This window comes from Rhinolophus ferrumequinum, chromosome 2 (genome assembly GCF_004115265.2).
Source record: "Rhinolophus ferrumequinum isolate MPI-CBG mRhiFer1 chromosome 2, mRhiFer1_v1.p, whole genome shotgun sequence".
NCBI classification, from domain to species: Eukaryota; Metazoa; Chordata; class Mammalia; order Chiroptera; family Rhinolophidae; genus Rhinolophus; species Rhinolophus ferrumequinum.
The window spans coordinates 37,946,174-37,963,836 of NC_046285.1; the positions used below are offsets into that span (position 1 = coordinate 37,946,174).

The 17,663-nt window shown below is 37.1% G+C and overlaps 1 pseudogene; it reads left to right on the forward strand.

Moving 5' to 3' along the window:
* The first annotated feature begins 699 nt into the window (after window positions 1-699).
* Window positions 700-15,635, forward strand: LOC117032641 (cytochrome c oxidase subunit 7C, mitochondrial-like; annotated as a pseudogene).
* Window positions 15,636-17,663: the final 2,028 nt, after the last annotated feature.

The window sequence follows — 17,663 nt, forward strand, 5'->3', positions numbered from 1 at the left end:
CCTCGTCACCAGAAAAGCACGCCATTATTACCAAATTAAGACACGTAAGTATGCTTGTGCCCTGCCTTTCAGCTTCAAAGCAGAGTTGCTGAGGATCAAGACACCAACATTAGAGTCCTTGCTAATCCCAGTTAACCCATGCAGCCCGACGTGCTTTCCATATACGGCAATAGTATGCCCTGTGATTCACAGCCAAGGGGCTCAGGAGAGAAAAGCAGGTTTTGAGAGACTCCTGGTCATGAACACTGAGCTTCGCATGGGCAAGAGAGCAAAGGGCTCATTCGTCTCATTTGACAAATGTGCCTATCATGAAGTAAGGGATGAAGTTCCCCCTGGGAATCCCAGGCTGGGATAATGCCCACTCCATCACCACCACTAATAGATCCCAGGTAAAGAGAAGCATGGAATATTGGAGCTAAGAAGAGCTGTTGAGCACAGCTAGTGTAGCCTCCTGATTCCACGTGGCCAAAGAGAACAAGTGACCCACTCAAAGGCAGAGTGACGTTGAGGTAGAATTAGGGTTGCAATTGTCTTTCTTTCCATCCCTTTCTGAAAGTAATATTGCAGAGTGGTTTAAAGCTCTGAATCAGGTTGCAACTGTTCTGCTTTGAAATCCTGCTTCTGCTTTATGTTAACTATTTTTGTGAATCTAGGTCACTTGGTTTGAGGCTCAGTGGTGAGGACTGAACAGGATACTGCATGGCAGGTATTGCCACGAGGCCTCACACAGGTAGGTGCTTAATACATGCCAACTATTAACATAAATTACATTATTTATTCTCAGTATCAAATATAATCTGAATTATTACCAATAAAAAGAAAGGACAAAAATCGAAAGAGTGGGTTATTTTAAGTGGTTTACACCTTTGTTGCTTTGGGACATCACCTTGTTCTATGTGGATGGTCTGGAACTTCTGCGGTCCCCCAGTGTGACCATGGATGATTGACCTAGCATTTCTGTCATTACCCAGCATCGCTCCTCCCTGGATAGAGCCTTGAGTTTGACCTGCGCAAAGGATCCTGACCTGCCTCACAGCCTGCAGGATATCCAATTGATTTCAATTTCAGTAATTTCAATTTCATTTCAATTCAATTCAATTTCAATTAAAGTAATTAGAAGGATTTAGGTTTGTAAAATGCAGTCAGTAGATTTATCAAACACTCATAACATGTGGCACAACCTTACAGTTAGGTCAAGTCCTACTGAGGTTTGGCAAACATGCCTCCTCTTTCCTCTTCCAAAGCCCAGCGCCCCACTTCTGCGTCTGCCCCTCGCTGCTTCACCCTGGCCCTGGTGCTGCTACCTTCCCTGAATTTGTGCAGCTTCCCTGCACATATCTCACTGACTTTGTACTAATGTCTGAGGTCTGAAAAGGAGCTTATGGACTCACACTCAGAAGTTATTATGGAATGATGTGTGACCCTTCCCTGGGACATTTGCATTCAAAAGGAGATGAGAGTTTCACAAAGAAATTAACCTTCAATAGTAATTTTAAGTAAGAAAAAGAAAAATGTATTTTGAGGCATATGGTTTTCCCAATCCCTCCCAAATAGTGTCATTTTAAGATCTGCCTACTCTGTTGAAGTAAAATATTAGATAAAAACTTCTCTAAACAAATTTTAAGCTTAAAAGGAAATTACCCTGCTTGATATTGAAGCTCAACTTCCTGTTTTAGGATCCAGTCCCCTGAGTGAAACTAAGGCGATCTCGAAAACACTAAAAGAAGCCTTCTCAATTACCCTCCTCCCCCCACCGCGTGGCAAGATGGCTCAAGTGCCTGTACTTTAATTTAGCCCAATAATTGAGCACCTGCTATGTGCAAGACGTGCTACTGGACAACACATGATGAGAAAGATTAAATTTTGTTTTAGTTAGATGCCAGGCACTCAGCAGCTTCTCTCAGTCAGCATTAACTTTATTTGCCTGTTTGACCCCAAATTTCTCTCTTTATTGTTCAATATCACTACCCACCACCCAACTTAATTATGTGGTTAATTGTGTTCGTGACTGCCTCCTTCATTGGATAAGATACCTCTCCACAAAAGAGACCATTTTTGGAACATTTCTGCATGCCCTTACATAGCACAGTAGCTGGTCCGTAGTAAGTACATCTAGACACCTAAGCCTGAGAAGACCAGCCCTACAGACATTTCCTGGAACTGATAAACAAGTTCTCTAGGTTAACAGACTCACTTCCAAAGGGAAGAAACTCAGTTACTGTAATGTAGAATGGGAGTCAAAATGGAAAGTTATCACATATTATTTATCATCTACATGTTTTATGGCAAAATTTGAGACATTGTTAAAAAATATTTTCCACATTCTAAATTAATATTTGACATCACATGGTAATATACAATTACATCAATCACATGACTAAATACTCTTGTCTGAAAAAATAAAATTATATAAAATTCAATGCAAAATGCAATAAAATAATCCTTTAAAATTTGGTTATAATTTTAGTTATTTTACTTCTAGTAAGATTAATAATAACCTTACTAGATTTAGTAAAAACTTTAATCTGGAAATATATAGATACAGATATAGATTTTTTTTTCCCTCTTAAAAGTACTGGCAAGTCTGTGATTTTTCACTTGAATTACAAACATTTTAGCGAGGCATGTGTTTCTGATGTCCAAAAGTTATTATTTAAAGAAAACAACCTTTCTATCATAGCATTTGTACATAACAATGAGGCAATGAATTCACATAATTTGTGTTTGGATTCCTATTGTTCTCATGCCAAACATTTTTATATCCTTTTAGCCATCTCTACTCTGTAGAGCCTTTCTACTCACCTTATTCTGCTCACAAACTCATTAAAATGTAATTTTAGAACATATTTATTTAAAAGATTATTTCCTTAAAAGTAAGAAAATCCTCTTTGAATTTACCAAAAAAAGTCACTTTTTTTCTACCTGTAAGTTAATAGAGCCTAAAGTAAATCGATTTTTCTTTGTCTGAGTATATAAAGGCATATCAAATATCCAGTGCAAGCAACATTTAATCTCATTTCTAGATTGCGCACAATATCTTTGTGATTACTGCTTATTTTTTTAAATGGGATAGTTCTTTCACCCAGTTGCCTTGAAAGCATATATTTTCTTGATTTTTGCATTAATTTTGACATTAAAATGAAATATAATTTCTTTTGAACACACTTCAAAGAAGACTAGCAATGCAGGCAAGTAAATTACACTTGGAGACAGTTGTCATCCTTGCCACCTTGAATCAGTGACTCAGCTTTGCCTTGCTCAGCAAATGCAACAATTGCTCTGTCATTAATACTAGGGAGGTGTTCACAGAGAGTACAATTAAAAAAGCATGTAAAAGTTCCAGTATACGGTTTTGTGAATATTCTATTTCTCTTCAGCCTCTGATTTGAGTAATTCTGCTGTTATTGACAAATTTTGGGGATTTCTGGGGCATTTTGATGTTTTGAGACCCTAGTAAGGTAAGACAGTTAAAATCAGAACTATTCTGGAAAAACTGTGAATCAGTTTTAAGAACAAGAACCCAAATAGATGAATAAGCAATGTTAAGTACGAATGTCTTCACAATAGCAAAATAGCCCATAGCTGGCCACTGAATATAGATCCCTTTCAGAGGAAAAGAACTCCTTGAATAATAATTAATATCCACAATTAGTGCTTATCAGCCAATCCACTATTGCCAATTGGGTATGTTATTTTGGGGGGAGAAAAGGGCTATTATTCAAAGAGTATGAATTTGACCTTTCCAAAGAAGTATTGTCTGACTAGTTGAAAGCTCTTTTTCTCTTTGGTTACAGCTACATATTAGTGAAATAGAAAAAAATATAAGGCAGTACATTAAAGAGGAAAATAGTACCTATGTGAACATGAACTAGTTAAATTATCTAATACCAGCTCTTTACCAAAGAGCTACTATTTCCTGATAGCTGTTTATATCGCAAGATTTAATTGAAATTCATGTCAAAGCATATGAAAATCTCACAAAATTCAATAGTACTTATTCTATTAGGAGAGTCCAGGATATCCCCAGGAGACATTAGAAACAATCTGGAATTTAGGGTTCAGAAATGAAGCTAAACATAGACATATGGTGCGGGCTGCTATTAAGAGGAGTAGAACTAACAGCCCACATCTTCTATCAGAAGAGGCTGAGGCTAGATTAGAACCATCCCACTGGGGCATGTAAGATGGAAAAAAACTACTTAATTCTCTGCATTCTATGATTATAGAAGCAGAAGTTATGGCAGCTTGGTTTTAGACTGGATTCTGCCATGAGCTAGCTTTAAAACTTTATAATTTATTAATTTATTCAACAATAATTTATGGAACACCAACCTTATACTAGACACTGTTCAGTGCTGGAGACAGAGGTGAACAACAGAGACAGGGTCTCTCATGAAGATTACAATCAAGCAGGGCTAACAATTATTAAATAGAATTATAGCAATGTGCAATTAATACTGTAAATAAAAGGTGCAGTTAATTAGAGATTCTAACAGGTAGACAGGCAAATCAGGGAAGGCTCCCTGAGAAAGTAATACATTTATTTTGCATATTAAGGTCACTTGGAAGAGCTTTAAAAACTATATGAGTGAGTGCCTGGTCCTACACCAGATCAAAGAAATTGAATCTAAGAATGAGGTCCAGGTAGCACTGTTTATAAAATTTCCCCTAATTTGTGGCCAGCAGTGAGGTATAAAGATTTTGGTTGATATCACAAAGCAGGAAGAGGCTGAGTATAGAGTAGAGGGGAAAGTTTTCAAGGCAGAAGGAATAATATTTGTCAAACTAATAGAAAGAGCTTGCCATTATTTAGGAATTAAAAAGAAGGAACTGGGAGACGGATGAGGCAGGGACGTTAGATCTGGGTCCCACAGTAAGCTGTTTGAAGGATTTGGGATTTGACCCTAAGCACAATGGAAAGCTATTAAACATGGAACTGACATGACCAGTTTTTAAAGATTACTGTGGCTCCTCTCTAGAGGAAGCACTGGAAGGGTCAAAAGAGGAATGGGGCGTAAGGAGATAAGAGAGAATGATGATGGCTTGCACTGGGGTCATAGCAACAGAGACGGAGAGAGAATTATTTCGAGCTATTTCAGAAGTAAAACTGACATTGTGATGAATTAAATAAGAGAGGGTGAGGGAGAAGCGTGGAAGAAGATTCCCAGGCTTCTGGTTTGAACAGCTGGGCAAAGGAGGTGTGCACATTTGCCAAGATGCGTAACACTGGAGGAGAACATGGGGCAAGTATCTGTAAATTTAAGTTACCTGTGAAACACCCAAGTGGAGGTGTTAAGTAAGCAGTTGGATATGGGTTTTAGGAAAAATGTGTAGCTATAGGAGCTCTGACAATTAAGTTCGCGAACTTGTTGTAACGATGTCGCTAACCTTTTTTGATATCACAGGGATTCTTCATTATGAATTTGTACCAATTAGACAAACTTAACCAAGTTTACTATTTGGAAGTGCTGAAAAGGATGCGTGAAAAATTTAGATGACCTGAACTTTTCACCAACAATTCATGGCTCTTGCATCATGACAATGCACCAGCTCACAGGGCGCTGTCTGTGAGGGAGTTTTTAGCCAGTAAACAAATAACTGTATTGGAACACCCTCCCTGCTCACCTGATCTGGTCCCCAATGACTTCTTTCTTTACCCGAAGATAAAGGAAATATTGAAAAGACGACATTTTGATGACATTCAGGACATCAAGGGTAATACGATGACAGCTCTGACAGCCATTCCAGAAAAAGAGTTCCACAATTGCTTTGAAGGGTGGACTAAGCGCTGGCATCAGTGCATAGCTTCCCAAGGGGAGTACTTCGAAGATGACCCTAGTGATATTCAGCAATGAGGTATGTAGCATTTTTTCTAGGCTGAGTTCTCAAACTTAATTGTCTGATCTTGCACAAATGTTGGAAGTCAACAGTATGTACAGTAGTCACCCCTCATTCGCAGCTTTGCTTCCTACAGTTTCAGTTACTCGTGGTCAACGGTGATCTGAAAATATTAAATGGAAAATTCCAGAAATAAACAATTCATAAGTTTTGTATTGCATGCCATTCTGAGTGGTGTGATGAAATCTCACTCTGTCCTGCTCCATCCTGCCTGGGACATCAATCATCCCTTTGTCCAGCGTATCCAGGCGGTATACATGACCCTCCCATTAGGCACTTAGAAGCCATCTCAGTGATCAGATCAGCTATAGCTGTATGCAGTGCTTGTATTAATGTAACCCTTATTTTACATAATAATTGCCCCAAATTGCAAGAGTAGTGATGCTGGCGATTTGGATAGGCCAAAAAGAGGCTGTGAAGAAAAAATTATACACACACACACACACACACACACACAGAGGGTGCCAAAAAATGTATACACACTTTAAGAAAGGAAAAATCTGTATTAAAATTGTAATACTCAATATATACAATAACAAAAGATGAATACAAGTCACATTTGACTTTGCAATTACAAGAGATGCTCAAACTGGTTACCATCAGAGTAAATTTAATACAATTTTTTCCTTTCTTAAAATATGTAGACATTTTTTTGGCACCCTCTGTATATATATACAAACCTCCACAAACCTCCGTCAAAAATCCTCATTTTCTACTAGGTTGTGTTTGTGTTCAAGAGTAGTATGTACCAGGTGGCTGAATGAGGTGAGGGGCTCATTCTGTGAAAAGTGAAATAGATCAAGGTGTTTTACCATCTCGCTAAAGTGAGTAGCAACTACCCTGTTTGGGCCAGGCATTTGCTGTGATTTTTTTTAACTGTCACCAGATAAAAGTTTCAAGCTAGCCAGAGACAAAAACTGACTGATTTTTTCCAATACCTATATTCCCAACCTAAGACATTCAAATAGCCTTTGGATTGCTTCCAACTCTCAGCTGATGACGGGCTTTACTCCAAGCATCTTACTTCCAGGATCCCTAAGTTAATAAGCTTGTTTGGACAGGATCATGCACCCTACAGATCGGCTTTTATGCATGATGAGCAGGTGATTCAAAGAGAGGAAGTTATCTGCCCTCTTTTCTTACCTCCCAATGAAAGAAGTCATCCAGCTACAATTCTTACCTCTCAGCTACAATTCTTACCTCTTTGAGGTGGGTTCAATGTGATAACCCAACACAACTTTTTAACCACAGTGAAGACATTACAGGGCAGCTTCTCTTTATTCTCTAGTAGAAATATTAAGTTGTAAATAAACAGAATTTCTGGACAATCAAGGTCTTCTCATGGGATTTTGCAAACATCACACGTCCTCTTCTCTTGCCGAATAACAAGGGATGGGACATAAAATCTTGGTGTGACTTAATGTTTCTTAATCCATTTGTTTCCCATGAAAAAGAAAACAGTGCTACTTTTTTATGAGTCTTCAGTCTATTAATTTTAATTATGGATTCTTCAATGCCATAAGGGGGAATTTGACTGAGGTCTCCTGTTACATAATGGCTGACAAAGGTAATGAAATATAAATAGCAGAATGTTCTGAACCAAAATTATATAACTAAGCAGAGGTACAAAACCTATACATATGTGATATGTAAATTGAAGTAAACAATGTTTTTTGAAATGATCAGTTAGGTAAGTGTGTTAGTTTGAGTCTTGTGAGAAACATGTCAAGACAGAATTGGCCACATAAGAGACTTTAGGAATATAGAGTTCCTATTTCCCTGCCGTACCTAATCTGTGCAGCCCTCACTCCTGATTCTTGCATAGTAATGTTTTTCAACAATATATTTCATGTGGAACAGAAGAGGATTGATTTAGCTGCATTAGTAATAATACAACTGATAACCCTTGAGTTTTTATCAAGTTCCTGGCACCACTGTGTTACATATGTTACATGCATAGTCACTTAATTCCCACAGTAAACCTGTATGGTGTGGAGAGGGGGTCTATTATTATCCTCATTTAACAGATGAGAAAATGTACTGCAGTAATTTACCCAAAGGTATAGTCAATAAATGTTATGGCCGAGATTTTAGGCTAGACAGTCTGATACCACAGCCCATTCCCTTAAATTGAATTGTACCCACCAAACAAATGAAAAAAAAATCAGTAAATTGATAAACCTGCATTCACTGGGCACCTACTGTGTTCTTGGTGATGTGGAGAACAGTAAAGAACAGGTATTCCTCACCTCTATGACCTTACAACATAACAATGTAACCAGGAAGACAAACCTTTTTCAGGTAAATGATAAATATAATTAAGTGCTAAATTATATGGCTCATCCTGGAAGTGCTATGGGAATTCAGAGGAAAGATTATTAAATAAATACTAAAGGGAGGCAGACCAGAATTCCTAAAGAGGTGAGATTGGAAATGCTCTTTGGATCATGCACAGAGCAGAGAGAAAGGAAGGCCTTACAGCAGATGAGAATAATAGGAACAAAGTCTTAGGAGCAGAAATGAGTTGCGTAGTCCCAGGACGATGATGGTTGAAGTCACAGGACAAGCATCATATCTATCCAATTACAGTGGAAGGTTTGTTTGAGAAAGTGAGATGCTTCATAAATGTTCACTGAATCAGTGAATCAATGAAAAAGTGGCTGAGTAAATGATGATCATATTCACAAAATTATAAAAGGACCAATCAATAAAATTAAATTCTCTCTTTAAATTCAATTTCTTCTCTCTTTTTTGTGCCTTTAAGTTAAATGACAAAATGCTGTGAAAAGGTTAAAACAAAAACTAAATCTCTGGAATACACCTTCGATTTTGACAGGATTCACTTTTAAATATGCCCCTATAAATCAGAGACCAGAATTCTAATAGAAAATGCTACTTTCGTTATCTATTTCTATGAAATTTCTCTGACTTCAGCCACATTGTGGTTTTAATAACTAAAAAACAAAAACAAAAACAAAAACCTCACTAATAGTATCCCTTATTGAAGCTGACTCTTAAAAAGAAAAATTCTCTCAACGGGTGGACAACATCAGAGCAATATGAAAAGAACAAAGGAACAAAATGAATTACAGGTTTTGAACAGGAAAAAGAAACCTGAACACGTAAGTATTTTCTTTTAAATAAATTGAGAAACATTTCCCATATATACGTGGGAAGTTAATGGTAACTTGATGGGTCAATTTAAAATTTCTAATGTTCCAGGATTGAAGGAATTGGGGTCAGAGAATACAGCCTCTTTCGTTATCAAGTAATAGATCATGCAGTGACAGCTTGTGTGAACGCGCAGCACATCTTCAGAATCTCAAGGCTATAGGAAGGTCAACATGTGGCACCGTGTTCTTTGTTTCCTATCTCCAGTCAAGCTTAGAATGCTTTGTGTGTCACAATCTGATGGAAAAAAAAATAAAAACAAGAACAAAAAAACAAAACTTTAAAATGGCCTCCGGCATGAGAGAAAAATTCCCTTGGCTTTGTTGACATAATCATTACCATTCAATTTACACTAATCATTTGGCCAATTCTCTACTCCAACACATGAAACATTCAGCAAAGATTCACGCACATGAAAAGAAAATGCAAACCTCACCTTTCCCTAATTTATGAAGTCAGTGACAGGGAATACAAATAGTAAATTAGGAAATTTGTTAAAAGAACTCCATAGCCAGTCTAGTTCAGTGTTTAGGGCTGGGACATTGCTTGTGGTACTGTGGTACTGCATTGTCAACAAGGATTCCCATGACAACATGAGACAGCAATTCCTAATTAAAACATTAAAAAAAAATTTAAAGCACTTCAGTGGCCACACAAATTATGTTTTCTTACCCAGAGAGATTATAATGACTCTTTGGGTTGATGGGAAAAGACTTGTTTAGGATGATATCTCCCACTTTTATTAAATGAAATGTTAGTTCCATGGAATGTTCACAGCTGTGACAGGAAGAAATGACCTTATGATTAAAGACTGGAGAAAACAAAACGTGTTTACTACTGGAGTTCTCTGACTCCATCATGTGATGATGTGCATTACTAAGATCAAGGGGAAATATTGTGTGGCATTTTCCCAATTTGCTTTATTATAAAACTCATTTTTTAATGGGGCTTAGAGTAAATTTCCAGAAAATCTAATTTAAACATTTTTTAAAAAAAGAGAGGGGGAGAAGAAAAGCATGAAACTGCTAAAGATGAGGCAACTCATTTTGAACTCAATCAATGTGGAATATGTGTGTGTGTGCGTGTGTGTGTGTGTGTGTGTGTATGTGTGTATAAAACTATATATACATATATCATATTTAATTTAACATATAAACTGAAATTACAAAATTCTTCAATTACAGAGTACATTTAAATTTGGCAAAAATATGATTTGTTTTCTTCCAACTTCGTTTTCAATTTCTTTCAACATTCTGCAGGTAGAAAATATTTGTGTAAAAGTAGAATTTTCTGTGGAAGTTAAAACTAGAACATTTAAAGAAACATTTTTAAATTAAATTCTTCAGCAAAAAGTGCATAAAATGGAAAAATACCATAAAATATAAATAAATCAGAATTTGGAAAAAAAATCTGATATTTTGCCACATTTACACATCTATTAGCATCCCTAATAAAAGCAATCATTTAAAATAATTTTTTTAAACGTATAATTATTTTCCATCAATTATTAAGGAATAGAAATTAAAACTATACTTGATTATAATCTGGCCACAGATATTAACACTCCTTTGAAAATTTTAATCTCAAAATTTGGAACAGCCTATATTTTTTATAAAATGAGATGAAAATAAATGTATGGGTATATAATATTTTGAGAAATAACATGAATAGTTTATTTTTTAATTATATCAGAAAATTTCATGAAGATTTGTCGTTTCCAATAAAATTTTGAAGATTTTATAATCATATTCAAACATAAAGAACCAACTGCTATTTACAAAATAACAACTTCTAAAAAGACTTCAAAGATGAAATAGGGGAGCTAACTTACTTGCTAATAGCTGAGAGAAGGATTTTATAGAAAAGAGGATGGAAAAATAAAAAAGGAAGTTGCTATGTAAACAGAGAAAGAGAGTCAGAGAAGCAAGTCCTATCTGTGAGGCAGGGAAGAGAGTAACACAGGCCGGACATGTTTTGTGGGTTATTAGCAGTAGAATAAAATATAAAGTCTCTACTCTCTGGTTTAGTATAAGAAATTACAATGTGTTTGTTGTGCCAACTTCAATCAAATTCAGAATAAAATATATCTGTGGTGTCTTTTTCCAGTCTTCCTCAGAATTCAAGGAATAAGTATTTATTTTGCAAAGCAAGGTTATAAAATAAAAAGAAAAGAATGCATGAAGGGTGCTATGGAAGCAAATTGTTTCTTATTTTCTTACATAAATAGCCAATGAATAAAAAATAAATTTCCTGCTGTTTGGATCTTAAAGACTTTCACAGCTGTTGAATTTGATTTCAGGACTGGCTGATTCAGCAGATCAAAGTCCAGACTCTTTGCTCTTCTCAGTTCAGCCATCCTCAACATTGGCTCTACCTTAGTCACATAGCAATACAGCAACCACACTTTCAGGAAACATATCCAGACATGACAACATTCAGAGATATTATTTCCCTTTGTGGAATTTTCTTAGAAGTGAGGAAGATTCTTTCCAGATCTTCCTAGAAAAATTATCCTATTTCATTGGCCAAAATTAGTTCATAAGCCCAGTCCTTAGAGTGTCACTAGGATTATCCTTAATCAATTGAGTCTACTACTAAAGCTGGAGGTGTGATCAGCTTTTCCAGAAGGACATGGCTGGTAGAGGAAGAAGTAAATATCTGGAAATATTTTATTAAAGGATTCACTTAGGAAGAAGAAAGAATGAAAGCTAGATAGACACCAACACTGTCTTCCACATATATACATGTTGTCTACATTTTTCAGACAAAAGAGACATAATATCTCTGGAGCTTACATAGTAAACACTAAAGAAAGCTTAATTTAAATCAAATATCAATAAACAGCCCATATTTGCATAATTTTCCTCTTCCGAGAAAGCCAGTAAACTCCTAAGAGCTCAGTTTCTGGAAACCTCATTTCTTAAACATTTGCTCTGGCATTCTGGTTCCTTTCTGCAAACAGCCCACTACATAGATCCTTGCAATAACCCACTTAAGAATAATGGCAGTGCCCTCAGGCAGTTAATCTCATCTGCTTCCCACGAAAAGACAAATCGTGACATAGTGATGTTGGTGGCTCCCAGAGGTCTGCTATGGCACTTCTCTCTCTGCATGCTCATGAGGACCCCCTGCAAGTATCGATCCATCCAGTGTCCCATTCCTGTCCTGGCAACTGGTTGTTTACTATTAGTAACAAATCCCTTTTAAGGTGGTCATAGATAATTAATGTTGGTGAGTTAATTAACTCAGTGTTAGGAGTGAAATTTAAAGGATAATTGACTCTATGAGAGTCACACTTAAAAAGACAGAGATGGAATTTCTTTCATTTCCACACAGCAAGAGACCGGAGTGGCCACTAAGATTTGATGGAATCAGAAGTGACACCAAGTGGCAATGATAAACTACTCTTAGAGCATGAAGAGCATTCAATCTGACCAAAAGATAAGGTCTCTGGCTGCTTCAGCCTTTTGTCCCATCCTAACCTCATCCCTGGTGGGAGGGTATCTTAAACTCAATAACTCATAGAAGTATTTCTATTAGAGCTGATGGATAGTAGCGAGGTGAAGTGTTTATTTCTCTAGTATGTCCCCCATTTTGAGAAATGCAAGGATTGATGTGAAATCCGGCTTGCCAACTGAAGCACAGGGCACTGCAACAGGATTAAGTAGAGAAAGAGAAGCAGACAAGGTAAGAAATCAGAGGCGAGGGTACTTGTAGCACGTGTGAGAAGTTTGCGCAACGTTGAGAAGCAAATATTTAAGATAAAGAAGAAAGGTTGCACCCTGCTTTGGATCCTGGTCTATCATAAATAACATTAGATCCTTTCTGATAGTGGATCAGATCTATGAGCCTTTGCAGGGCATAATAATATGGGTGCATGTACTATAGGGAAACTTCACTGAAGTCTCAAATTCCAGCATCTCCCAATGTTCAATTGTGGCTCCAGGACTAGAGATGGTATGGGCAGCTGGCTTCTGCTTCACACCTAGGAAGAATGTTATCCTTTTGCAACCTCCTTGGTCTAAATAGAGAATAGAGTTTACCCCAATATCTAAGAAGCAGTGAAGCAAATTTCAGCAACCCCCACAGGCAACCCTAAAGCTCCCCTCTGTTGCAGAACAGTGGGCACGTAACAGTAGTGTTAAAAGCAAACCACAACTCTATCACCTTCATCTTCTCTACAGATCAGGAAAACACAAGGTTCCAAAGCCCTCCTGTTATAAAGACTTAAATGTCCAGCTATAATGCCAGGTCATAAGGGAGGACAGTGATCAGTCTCTTTAATTAAAATAATATTTTAATTTTTAATTTGTACCAGATCAGAGGTAAACTCTGTTCCTAAGAAATGATGGCTGGTATACCTTTGTTTAGTTAGTGATTAGCAAATATTTACTAAACACATCATACTATACACCAGTAATTGTTATAGATGTTGGAGATACATTGTTAACTAAAACTGAACTTCTCTGCAGCTAAATGAATCCCCCCAAAAATCATATTCCAGGAGCTTACATAGTAACACTAAAGGAAGCTTTATGTCCCTATAAAATTGATTTTACATCCAAATACATTTTTATCTGAATCATTCAAAACAGGTAAAGCAAGAAACCGTATTCAGTGATAAAACAAGCGATGTAGTGTTAATGTGACCAATAGTCCAAATAACAATAAAATTATTAGGCAGCTTTTGTAGGGTGTAAACCAAACTTGCAGTTAAAGGCCAGTGGGTGATGCATGACTATCTCACCACAATCAGACTTGAGAATTCCCATTTTGGAGATAAGGAAGCGGAGGGGATGTACTTGTATAAGGTCATGCAGCTGCCATATGTTGGGCCAGACCTTTCTCCGAGTGAGACAGTGCACCTTTCCATCAGGCCATGTCGCTATAGCCCTTTATTCCTTTCTCTGATCATCCCCCGATGTCTTCACCTTTGTCCTTCACTTGCTCTGCGCAAGTATTGGTGTGCTTACACAAATCTACCATGAATTGTAGACACCAACTTAAACATACACTTTGTGAGGTATATAAATGTCCCATCACTTTGTTGTTTTGTGTAACCGGAAACTAATCTTTAAAAAAAGTTTGCTAGGGTAACTGAGGTCATTTTCAGTTAAATAATACTTGAATTAAGTTTAGTCTCCCAGATTGTTTCAACTTTAAACTACAAACTAGCCTATCTTAAAGAATACCTTTCTGGATGTATTTATTCCATGACCAGTCCAGGCAGCTGCTTCTTGGAGTTCTAAGCTTTGGTTGTTTGTTCCCAGAGGCACAGCCTAAACCCAGACTCCTGGCCCTTGAGTTTTCTGAAGATCTGCGACAGTCCTCCATGTTTTCTTTAGTCCCTAATCTCCCCATCCCACACAGCTATTATCTGCCAACTACTACTGTCAACAAGTCCATGTTTACCTCTTGATTGCATCTCCTCCTTTCAAATTTGAGAATGGCTTCTGTCAAAAACATCTCCTTCTTGTTTTTATCTTATAGGTCAATGGTTCTCATACTCTAGCTGCATCAGAATAATCATGAGGGCTTGTTAAAACAGATTGCCGACCCCACCCCAGAGTTTCTGATTCAGTAAGTCTAGGGTGAGGCCCGTGAATTTGCATGTCTAACAAGTTTCTAGATGATGCTGATGCTGCAGGTCCTGAGACCGCACTTACGGAACCACTGCTCCAGTTCTGTGATGCTCAGTACTGGTTACATATTAGAGTCCTTTTAGGAGATTTTTAAAATAGAGGTGTCCAGGTTCCGCAGTGATTCTGATGCTATGGTAGGGCCCTAGCATCATTTTTAAAAAACTACCCAGATGTTTCTACATCTATAGGAATAGGTAACAATTTTAAATTGTGACAATACAAAATGCTGTCCATGCATAAAAATGGATCTCTCATATTTTGGATTGCAAATGGTACAACCACTCTGGAAAATGGTTTGACAGTTTCTTCAAAAACTAAACATACACTTAATATATGATATAGCCATTGCGCTCCTGGGCTTTTTTCCCAGAGAAACGGACACATGTTCACACACAAGCCGGTACATGACAATTCACAGCAGTTTTATTCATAGTAGCCAAAAAAATGGAAATGACGAAAACGTCCTCCAATCAGCGAATAGTTAAACTGTGGTATATCTACACTAAGGAAGGCTACTCAGCAGTTGAAAGAAATAAGCTATCGATATATGCAAAAGTCAGATCTCAAGGGCATTATGCCAAGTTCTTAAAAAAATGGGAGTCTCGATTTTCCCATCTCCCCTTTCAGTCCTATCACGCAGAAGAACTAGGTCGTGAAAAAAGGAGGACTTGGTGTGGAACTGCCATTGCCTCCGTTTTCAGTCTCTGCGCCTTTCGCAGTCCTCCCAACTGCTATATTGGGACAGAGCATCCCGTGGTTCACAACTTCTGTGGTCCGTAGGAGCTACTATGAAGAGGGCCCAGGGAAGAATGTGCCATTTCAGTGGAAAACAAGTGGCGGTTGCTAGTTATGTAGACTCTGCCCTTTGGAACTGGATTTGCTGCACCTTTCTTTATAGTAAGACACAAACTGCTTAAGAAATAAGGATGTTTTACTTAATCCATGAAGCAGATATGAGGAGGAGCATTTTAAGAGGTGCTGTCACTTTGAAAAATGGATCAAACTGTTGAATTCAACATACTAGCTATGTTTGTAAATAAACTTATGGCATGAATCCTTAATGTGTCTTCTCTGAAATACAAAATGTGATAATTGAAAAAAAAAAAAAGGCCAATCTCAAAAGTCACATGCTGTCTGATTCTATTTATGCAATATTTTTAAAATGATGAAATTATAGAGATGAGAAACAGATTAGTGTTGTCAAGGATTAGGGATGGTGGGGGAGGGCGTGGTGATGAGAGTGGCCATGAAGGGGTAGCACAAAGGAGGTCTTCTGGGTGACAGAATACTCCTAATTTTGATTGTGGTGGTGGTTACAGGAATCAACACGTGATGAATGATAATGGAACGATGTACACAAATTAGCAATTTCAATTTCCAGGTTTGGATATTGTGCTATAATTATTGGGTAACTCTGTGTGACATGTGCATGGGCCTTCTCTATACTCTATAGTCCTTTGCAACTTCCTGTGAATCTACAGCTATTTCAAAATAGAAAAGATAAAAAAAAAAAAAAAAAATCCGTCCCCTGTGCAGCCAGGGTTTGGAAACACAAACATGGCTCTGGATGAGGACCATCCTGATTTCCACCCAAATGCTTCTGTTTCAAGCCTCTTCTTTTCTTAAGGGGCCTGCACAGCTCTGCCCATACCCAGCTCAAATCTGTGTAAATTATTTTCTCTTTTACAATCATCTAAATTGGCTGACTTTTTCACATACTGCTGTAGAGAATTCATTGGTATCACCTGTCAGGAGAGGAAATTGGGCAATATCTATCAAGGCCCTTAAAAGTATTCACATCCTTTCACCCATTATTTCCCACCCTATGAAAACACCAAAGGTACAATCAAAGATCTTACTGCAGTTTTTGTCACAATCTCAAAAAATTGAATGCAAACTAAGAAGCTAAGTAAATGTAGATACATCCATAGGCTAAAATGAGGCATGCTTTTAAAATAAAGCTGTTCAAAATAAAGTGGTCTCCCTAATAAGACAAGTGTCCATCGGATACCCTACCAAATCTTTACAACATTGTTTATTATATTCTCCAAACTGTCTTTCTTATCCCCGTAGCAGGTGTAGATGCCTGATCATTGCAGCGTACACTTGAAGCTGAAGCTGAATAATACTGAATGTTAACTATAACTTTATATATATATCACAGGATTTGGAGTACAGCATAGGGAATAGAGTCAGTGGAATTGTAACAGCTATGTACGATGTCAGAAGGGTAGTAGATTGGGAGAGGGGAGTTATCACTTTGTGAGGGGTGTAAATGTCTAACTATTATATTGTTTTGTACACCTGAAACTAATAAATAAATAAATAAAGCTATTGAGAAATATTTACTAAATCTCATAAAACATTATACCAAAAGCTGTTGGATTTTGTTCTCAATTACGTTAATTTATATTTGCAAAAAAAAATGCTAAAATGTAAATGGAGATAATTTTTATGTGATCAGGTTATAAGGGATTTTGGATTTTTAAAAAAAATTTTTCCAAATTTTCTAAGTTTATACAATGAGCATGAACTTTTATACTTAAAATAATGCTGTCCAAGGCAACTATGGCTTAAGAGTCACATCTACAGGCTTTCATAATACTTTCAAAAGAAATCCTTGCTGTAAACATATGTACAAATGCAGTCTACTTCTGTCTGCAGTTTATTCCAGGCTGTCTTGCAAATCTCTGAATTCTCCGAGTTAACACAAGTCAGACTGTCTTTTCCAAACATCTGACGATGGCCTTTTATTCTGGCTCTTCCATCACTCACCTCACCCAACCCTCAGCCTACACCCCTACCATTCTGCCTTCTGATACCAGGACAGTATTGCCTCCCTCCATGCTCTCAGATATGAAAGTATTAGAGCTATTTGAAACAGACAAAAGGAGAAGTAATTTCTGTTTATACCTAATTAAAAATCTTTCAGAAACACTAAGAAATAGTCCT